Raw genomic sequence first — 8054 nt, 5'->3', positions numbered from 1 at the left:
CACAGCAGTAAGGGAAAATATAATGTCTCATCAAATAAAGAATATCAATAAGGGAAATCATAAGATGAACCAAATGTAAATTCTGGAGTTGAAGGATATAATAACCAATATAAAAAAATCATTAGAAGGGCTAAATAAGTTTGAGCTGGCAGAAGAATTAGAAAACTTTCAAATAGATCAATAGAAATTATGCATCCTCAATTCCATCTTCCCATTAGAAAATAGAATAAGAAAATGAAGAGATAGGATGAGAAAATAGAACAAAGAAATATAAACAGAGCCTCAGAGAAATTCAGGACGCCTTTCAGTGCACCAATGTACATGTAATGAGAATACCATAAAGTGGGGAGAAAGAAGCACAAAAAGATTCAAAGAAATAATGGCTAAAAAATCCATAATTTGTCGAACAAACATTAATCTATACTCACAAGCATCTCAACAAACTGTGAACAGAATGAATGCAAACATGTCCACAAACAGACACATCATAGTAAAAATGTTAAAAGTGAAAGGAAATGTTGAAAGCTGTAAGAGAAAAACAATGTGCCACAAGGGTACCCCAATAGATTAACAGCAAACTTCTCATCAGAAACAATGGAGGGGATGTAAGACACTGGGATGATATATTCAAAGTACTCAAAGGACAAAAGCTTTGTCAGCCATGATCTTATGTCTAGTAATGCTGCCTTCAAAAAAAAGGTGAAACAAAGCCCTGCCAGATCTGCCATATGAGAAATTGTAACAAAAAAAATTATTAATTCTGAAAGCAAGTAAAACACATGAAAATTAAAAATCACATTTTTAAAAAGAACAAAATTAATATTTATAATTAAAGGTAATTATAGCCAGGCACAGTGGCTCACGCCTGGAATCTCAGCACTTTGAGAGGCTAAGGTGGGCAGATTGCCTGAGGTTGGGAGTTCAAGACCAGCCTGGCCAACATGGCAAAACCCCGTCTCTACTAAAAATACAAAAATTATCTGGGCATGGTGGCGTGCACCTGTAGTCCCAACTACTTGGAAGGTGAGGCAAGATAATCACTTGAAACCAGGAGGCAGAGGTTACAGTAAGCTGAGATCATGCCACTTCACTCCAGGCTGGGCAGCAAAGTGAGACTCTGTCTCTCACACACACAAAATGGCAATTATAAAAGGCAGCATAAGTGCACATTTCTTTTACTTTTTTCTCTTAATAGATTTAACAAGCAATTGTATAATACAATATGTACATAATTGTATTATTGGCCATATGACATGGAAATGTAATATATTTGACAATAGCAGCATAAAGGAAGTAAATGACAGCAGAGTTGTATTGGAGTAAAGAAATGATACACGATAGTAACTAGAATTCACAGGAATGAATAAAAAGAAGTAGAAATAGTAAATAAAAAGCTATATATTAAAAATACCATATAAATATATATATATTCTTTTCCATCCTTAATAGACATAAACCTATACAGAATAAGTATAATGTATTTTTGAGTCTGTAGCATGTGTAGACATAATAATGTAGAACAATAATAGAATTAAAAAGTAGGATAGATTAGAGCTACATAAATAACATTTATATATCTCACTGGGATCAAGTTAGTATTATTCTGAAGCTGATTCTAAGATGTATATAATAAACCCTACAGCAGTCATTAAGAAAATAACAAAAATACAATGAATAAAAAAGAAATTTAAATGTGTTATTGTAGAAAATCAACACAGAGGAAGGCAGTAAGAAAAGAAATGTGGGACTGGGTGAACTATAATACAGAAGAAAAACAACATGGCAAAAATAAGTCATTCCTTATCAATAGTTACTTTAAATGTAAATGGATCAAACTTGGCAATCAAAAGACATAGATTGGCAGATGATAAATGAACGAGATCCAACTAAATGCTATCTATAAGAAAGTCACTTTAGATCTAAGGACACACATAGTTTGAAAGTGAAAAGATGGGCCGGGCGCAGTGGCTCACGCCTGTAATCCCAGCACTTTGGGAGGCCGAGGCGGGCGGATCATCTGAGGTCAGGAGTTTTAGACCAACCTGATCAACATGGAGAAACCCCGTCTCTACTGAAAATACAAAAACTTAGCCGAGCTTGGTGGCGAGCGCCTGTAATCCCAGCTACTTAGGAGGCTGAGGCAGGAGAATGGCGTGAACCCGGGAGGCGGAGCTTGCAGTGAGCCAAGATCGTGTCACTGCACTCCAGCCTGGGCGACAGAGCGAGACTCCGTCTAAAAAACAAACAAACAAACAAAAAGAAAGTGAAAAGATGAAAAAAGATATTTCATGCAAACAGCAATTAAAAAGAGTGGGCATGGCTATATTAATATCAGACAAAATATACTATAAGTTAAAAAAGGTTAGAAGAGACAAAGAATATATAATAAAATGGTCAACTTACCAAGAAGATATATCAATTACAAATACATATACACTAAACACCTGAGCTCCAAAATTTATGAAGGAAACATTGACAGAATTGAAGGAAGAAATAGACATCTATGCAATAATAGTAGGAGACTTCAATACACTACTTTTAATAATATGTAGAGGAACAGGACAGAAGATAAATTAGGAAATAGGGGACTTGAACCAATTGGACCTAACACACATATATACATAACATTTCCACTCAACAATAGCAGAGTGCACATTTTCCTCAAGTGCATGTGGATTATTATCCAGGATAAACTATGTCTTAGGCCACAGAAGAAGTCATAATGTTAAAATATTGAAACTAGAATTCAATAGCATAAGTAAAACTGTAAAATCCACAAGTATATGAAAGTTAAGTACACTCTAAACTAGTGGATCAAAGAAGAAATCAAAACAAATGAAAATGAGGTAAATGAAAACACAACATACCAAATTTATGGGATGCAGCAAAAGCAGTGTTAAGGGAATTTTATAGCTGTTAGTGTTTACATTAAAAAAGATTTCAAGTCAGCAACCTGACTTTATGCCATTAGAAACTAGAAAAGAAGAAGAAACTAAATCTGAAGCTAGTGGAAGGAAATGAAAATATTAGGCTTGAGATTAACATATTAGAGAATAAAAAATAGAGAAAATTAGTAAAACTAAGAGTTGGTTATTTTAAAAGTTCAACGAAATTGAGAACCATTAGGCAGATTGATTAAGAGAGAAAGACTGAAATAACTAGGATCAGAAATGAAACAGGGAACATTCCATTCCTACCAACTGTATACTAATAAAAAGCATTATTCAAGAGTACTTTTTACAATGGTATTCCAATAAATTTGATAACCTAGACAAAATGGAAAAGTTTCTAGAAACACACACCTTTCTAAGACTCAATAATGAAGAAATAGAAAATCTGAATATACCTATGACCAGTAAGGAGACCGAATAGTAATCTAATACCTCCTAACAAAGAAAAGCCAAAGACTACATGGTTTCACTGGTGAAGTCTACCAAATGATTTTACATCTTTATTCTTTTCTAGCACTATAGGCATTTAAAGCTAAAAATAAAAACATATTTAGCTGCTCCAAAAATTTGGATTGTTTTTGTTTTTATTAAAAATGCATTCTAGGCAAGGTGCGATGGTTCATGCCGGTAATCCCAGCATTTTGGGAGGCCGAGATGGGAGGGTTGCTTGAGGCCAGGAGTTTGAGACCAGCCTGGTTAACATAGTGAGATCCCCATCTCTATTTTTAAGAAGTAAAATAAAAATTACATCCTAATCTCTCTTATAATTTATGCTTTGATCCATGGAGTATTTAGCAATGTGTTGAATAATTTCAAAATATTTTTACATTTCCCAAATTTCCTCAGTGTTTGATTTCTAATTTTATTTTCACTGTGGTCAGATAATATACTTAGCATGACTTACTTTTAAAAAATATTATGATTTGCCATATATAGGTCTAGTATATTGTTTAGTTTAGAAAATGTTGCATGTTGAGTATGTATTTTATTGTTGGTTGAGTGTTCAACCAACCATCAGTTAAGACAAACTAGTTTGTAGTGTTGTTGAAGTCTTCTATATCCTTGCAGATTTTCTGTCTAGTTGTTATATGTATTGAGAATAGAGTGTTAAAATCTCCACCTTCTATTGTTGAGCTGTCATTTTCTCCCTTCAGTTTTGTCAGTTTTCCTTTCATGTATGTAGTCTTCTGTTTTTAGGAGCATATATGTTCATTGTAGTTATATTTTTCTGATTAACTCGCCCTTTTATCATTAAATAAATCTCTCTCTTTTTCTCTAGTAACATTTTGAAAGTCTGTTTTGTCTGATGGTAGTATAACCATTCCTGTTCTCTTCTGATCACCATTTGTATGGTATCTATTTGTATGTTTTTCCATCCTTTTGTTTTCCATCTGTTTTCAGCTTTTAAAAAGAACTAATGTATATCTTAGCTTAAAAAAATCTATTTGAGATTATTGCTAAAATAATAACAATAGTCGTCAGGCATGGTGGCTCACACCTGTAATCCCAGCACTCTGGGAGGCTGAGGTGGAAGGATTGCCTGAGCCCAGGAGTTCACGACCAGCCTGGGCAATATAGTGAGACCCTGTCTCTACAAAAAATTAGAAATAAAATTTTAAAAATCAAGATAAATAAAATAATATCAATAGTGTACAGAAAGTTTACTCCAATATAGCTCCCTTCCTTTGTGCTATCATAGTAATATGAATGTGACACAAATTACAACTTTATACATTATGGACAAAATAATACAATTATATAATTATGGTTTTATGCAGTTATCTTTAATCAGTTAAAATAAAAAAGTAAAAGTGTATATTATCTTTTATTTACCTACGTAATGACTTTAATCAGTGCTCATTATTTCTTTGTGTGGATTCCAGTGACCATCACCTTTCATCCTAAAGAACTTTAATATTTCTTATTAGGAAAGTCTGCTAGCAACAAAGGCTTTCAGTCCTTATCTGCAATTCTCTTTATTTTGTCTATATTTTGAGAGAGAATATTCTGGATATAGAATTCTTGGTTGTCTGGTGGGGTTTTATTTGTTTTTTTGTTTTGTTTTGTTTTTTGTTTTTGTTTGTTTGTTTTTAGTACTTTGAATCTCATCCCACTGCCTTTTGGTCTCTGTTGTTTCTGATGAGAAGTCAGCCAATAGTCCTGTTGAGAATCTCGTTTATATGATGAATAATGTTTCCCTTGCTGTTTTCAAGATTTCCCTTTGTTCCTGGCTTCTGACAATTTGACTCTGGGGTAGCTCTCCTTGAGACATGTTGATTAAGTATTAATATCTGGGTTTATCTCACTTGGAGTGTGTTCACATTCTTGTAAATGTAGGTGTGTGTGTGTGTGTGTGTGTGTGTGTGTGTGTGTGTGATCAACTTCACAAAGAGTTTGGCCATTATTTTTCAAGCATTTTTTCTTTTTCTTTCCTTCTGACCCTCCTCTTATATGTATGCTGGTTTGCTTGATGGTGTGCTACATGTCTCTGATGCTTTCTTCATTTTTATTCCTTCTGTTTTTCTGTTCTTCAGACTGCATAATTTTATTGACCTATTTTCAAGTTCACTAATTATTTTTTCAGGTTAAATCTGCTATTGAGTTCTTCTAGTGAATTTTTCATTTCAGTTATTGTACTTCTCAACTCTAGAATTTCTACTTGATTCTTTCATTGCAGTAATAATTTCCATCTCTCTGTCGATAGTCTCTGGCAGGACATTATTGTCATACTCTTCTTTAAATTCTTTACATATGGCTTGTTTTAGTTCTTTGAACATAATTAAAATAGCTGCTTTCAGATCTTTGCTAAATCCAACATTTTTACTGTCTCAGAGACAGTTGTCTACTAGCTGCTTCATTCCCATCTTCTCTGAGTGAGCTACTTGGATTCTTTAGCTCCTGTGAAAGTTTGTTCATGCATAGATAGAAGTTTAAATTGATGTTTCTGTGAGAGCTAAGTGCTGGAAAGTCCCATTCTGCTATCTTGCTGACATCACTCCTGTTAAGATTTTCTATTTTTTCTTGAGTCAGTGATAGTTTGTGTGTTTCTAGGAGTTTTTCCTTTCCATTTAGGTTATTTTGTTGACATACAATTGTTTATAATTTTCTTCTATCATCATTTTCATTTTTGTAAGTTTAGTAATGTCTCCACTTTCAGCTCTGACTTTAGTAATTTTGGTGTTTTCTCTTTTTTCTTGTTCAGTCCTGCTACAGTTTTGCCACTTTTTTTGATCTTTTCAAAGAACCAGCTTTTAATTTTGTAAATTTTTTCTATTATTTTTCTATTTTCTATTTAATCTAACCTCACTTTTATCTTTATTATTTCCTTTCTTCTCCTGGTTTTGTTCTTTTTTTCTATTTTTCATATTCTAATTCCTAAATGTATACAGTTAGGTCATTGATTTGACATCTTTCCTCCTTTTTATAGGCATGTAGAGCTATAAATTTTTCCCTGAGTAGTAAGCATCTCATGAACTTTAGTGACATGTGTTTTTATTTGTATTTATCTAAAATGTTTTCTAAATTCTCTTTTTATTTGTTCTTTAACCCTTTGGTTGTTTAAGATTCTGTTTATTTGGCACAAAACAGCAATATCATCTATCCTTACTCCTATTCAGTATAGAAATTCAATAGAATTTCAGTTATCAGAACTTGCCAACATGAAGACAATGGGATTTAGTCCTACAAATTAAGGAAGAAACTGAATGAATAAAGTCATGAACTAACATATTATATACAGGATTTAATTTTGAAATTCTTCAATTTTGCATAGGAATTTCTTCAGTTATGGCAGTAGGCTTTTGATGGTGCTCCCATTTTTAACTGGATACATTTACAATTTGTGTTAGAATGGAATGCAATTGAGAAGGTTTATGTTTCTGTAACACCTAAATTTGGCTTAACATTCAAAGGTATCATAAATTGAGCCAATTTGTTTGGCTTTAGGAATAATTTTTAAATAAATGTACCCTTCCTAGACTAAGTGGCAAAAAAAAAAAAAATAGAGATGTCCTGTGAAGGCAAAATACGTCAACTGCTAAAATATTTGCAATCTAATATTCCATATTCACAATACTCATGAGGATATTTTCCATTTCATTGGATATATTCTAAGACTTCTGATTACCTTAGTATATGCAGAGTATATATCTCAATTTAAAAGGTATGGTGTTGAGAGAAGTGCCATTTGAAGGTAGCTATAATTTCAAGTTTATTAACCATAAAGTCCAGCATTGAAGATTACATAAAATTTTATCAAAATTTAAAAATAATAGACTGTTTTGAAAAAATATCCTTAAAAATATGGTGATACTGGCTAAGAAATTGATTAAAGCATTGGAATATATACCAAAAATAATTATTCTGCTCTTTAATGTACAGTCAATATACATAGCTTAAAATTTTTTCCTTACTACAAAAACATTATTTTGTTTTAATGCAAATATGTTATTGTTTACCCTTTAGGATATAACAGAAAATTATGACTCATAAAGGAAATTTTCAAACATTATATAATTTCAATTATCATAGTATTCATACATTTTAAAATTTTTACTACTTTGGACAATATATAGTGAGCTGTTATTGATTTCTAATTTAATTCCATTTTTGTCAAAAACATGCTTTGTATGACTTGAGTCCATTTACTCATTTATTGAGACTTGTTTTATGGCCCAGAATATGGTATATGCTGGTAAGTGTCCCCTGTCCACCTAAGATGAATTTTACTGTCTTTGAGAAGAGTGTTCCAGAAGTGTAAATGAGATCAAGCAGGTTGATATGTTGTTTAGATAATCTATACCCTGTTGCTTTTCTGCATTAGTTCTATCAATTACCAAGAGAGATATGTTGAAATATCTGATTATAATTGTGGATTTGTCTGTTACTTTATTGATCTAACAGGTTTTTACTCACATACTTACAAGCTGTATTAAGAGCATAATTTAGGTTTGTTCTTTCCACTGGATGAACTGTATCCTTCATCATTATTATGATGTAACTTTCTTTATCCCTGATATAGTCTTTTTGGTGAAGTCACTTTGTTTTTAATATAGCCACTCCAGCTTTCTTTTGACTAGTGTTAGGATGGTATATATTTTTCCA

The sequence above is a fragment of the Pongo abelii genome, chromosome 20 (assembly GCF_028885655.2).
Source record: "Pongo abelii isolate AG06213 chromosome 20, NHGRI_mPonAbe1-v2.0_pri, whole genome shotgun sequence".
NCBI classification, from domain to species: domain Eukaryota; kingdom Metazoa; phylum Chordata; class Mammalia; order Primates; family Hominidae; genus Pongo; species Pongo abelii.
This window is presented reverse-complemented; position numbering follows the sequence as displayed.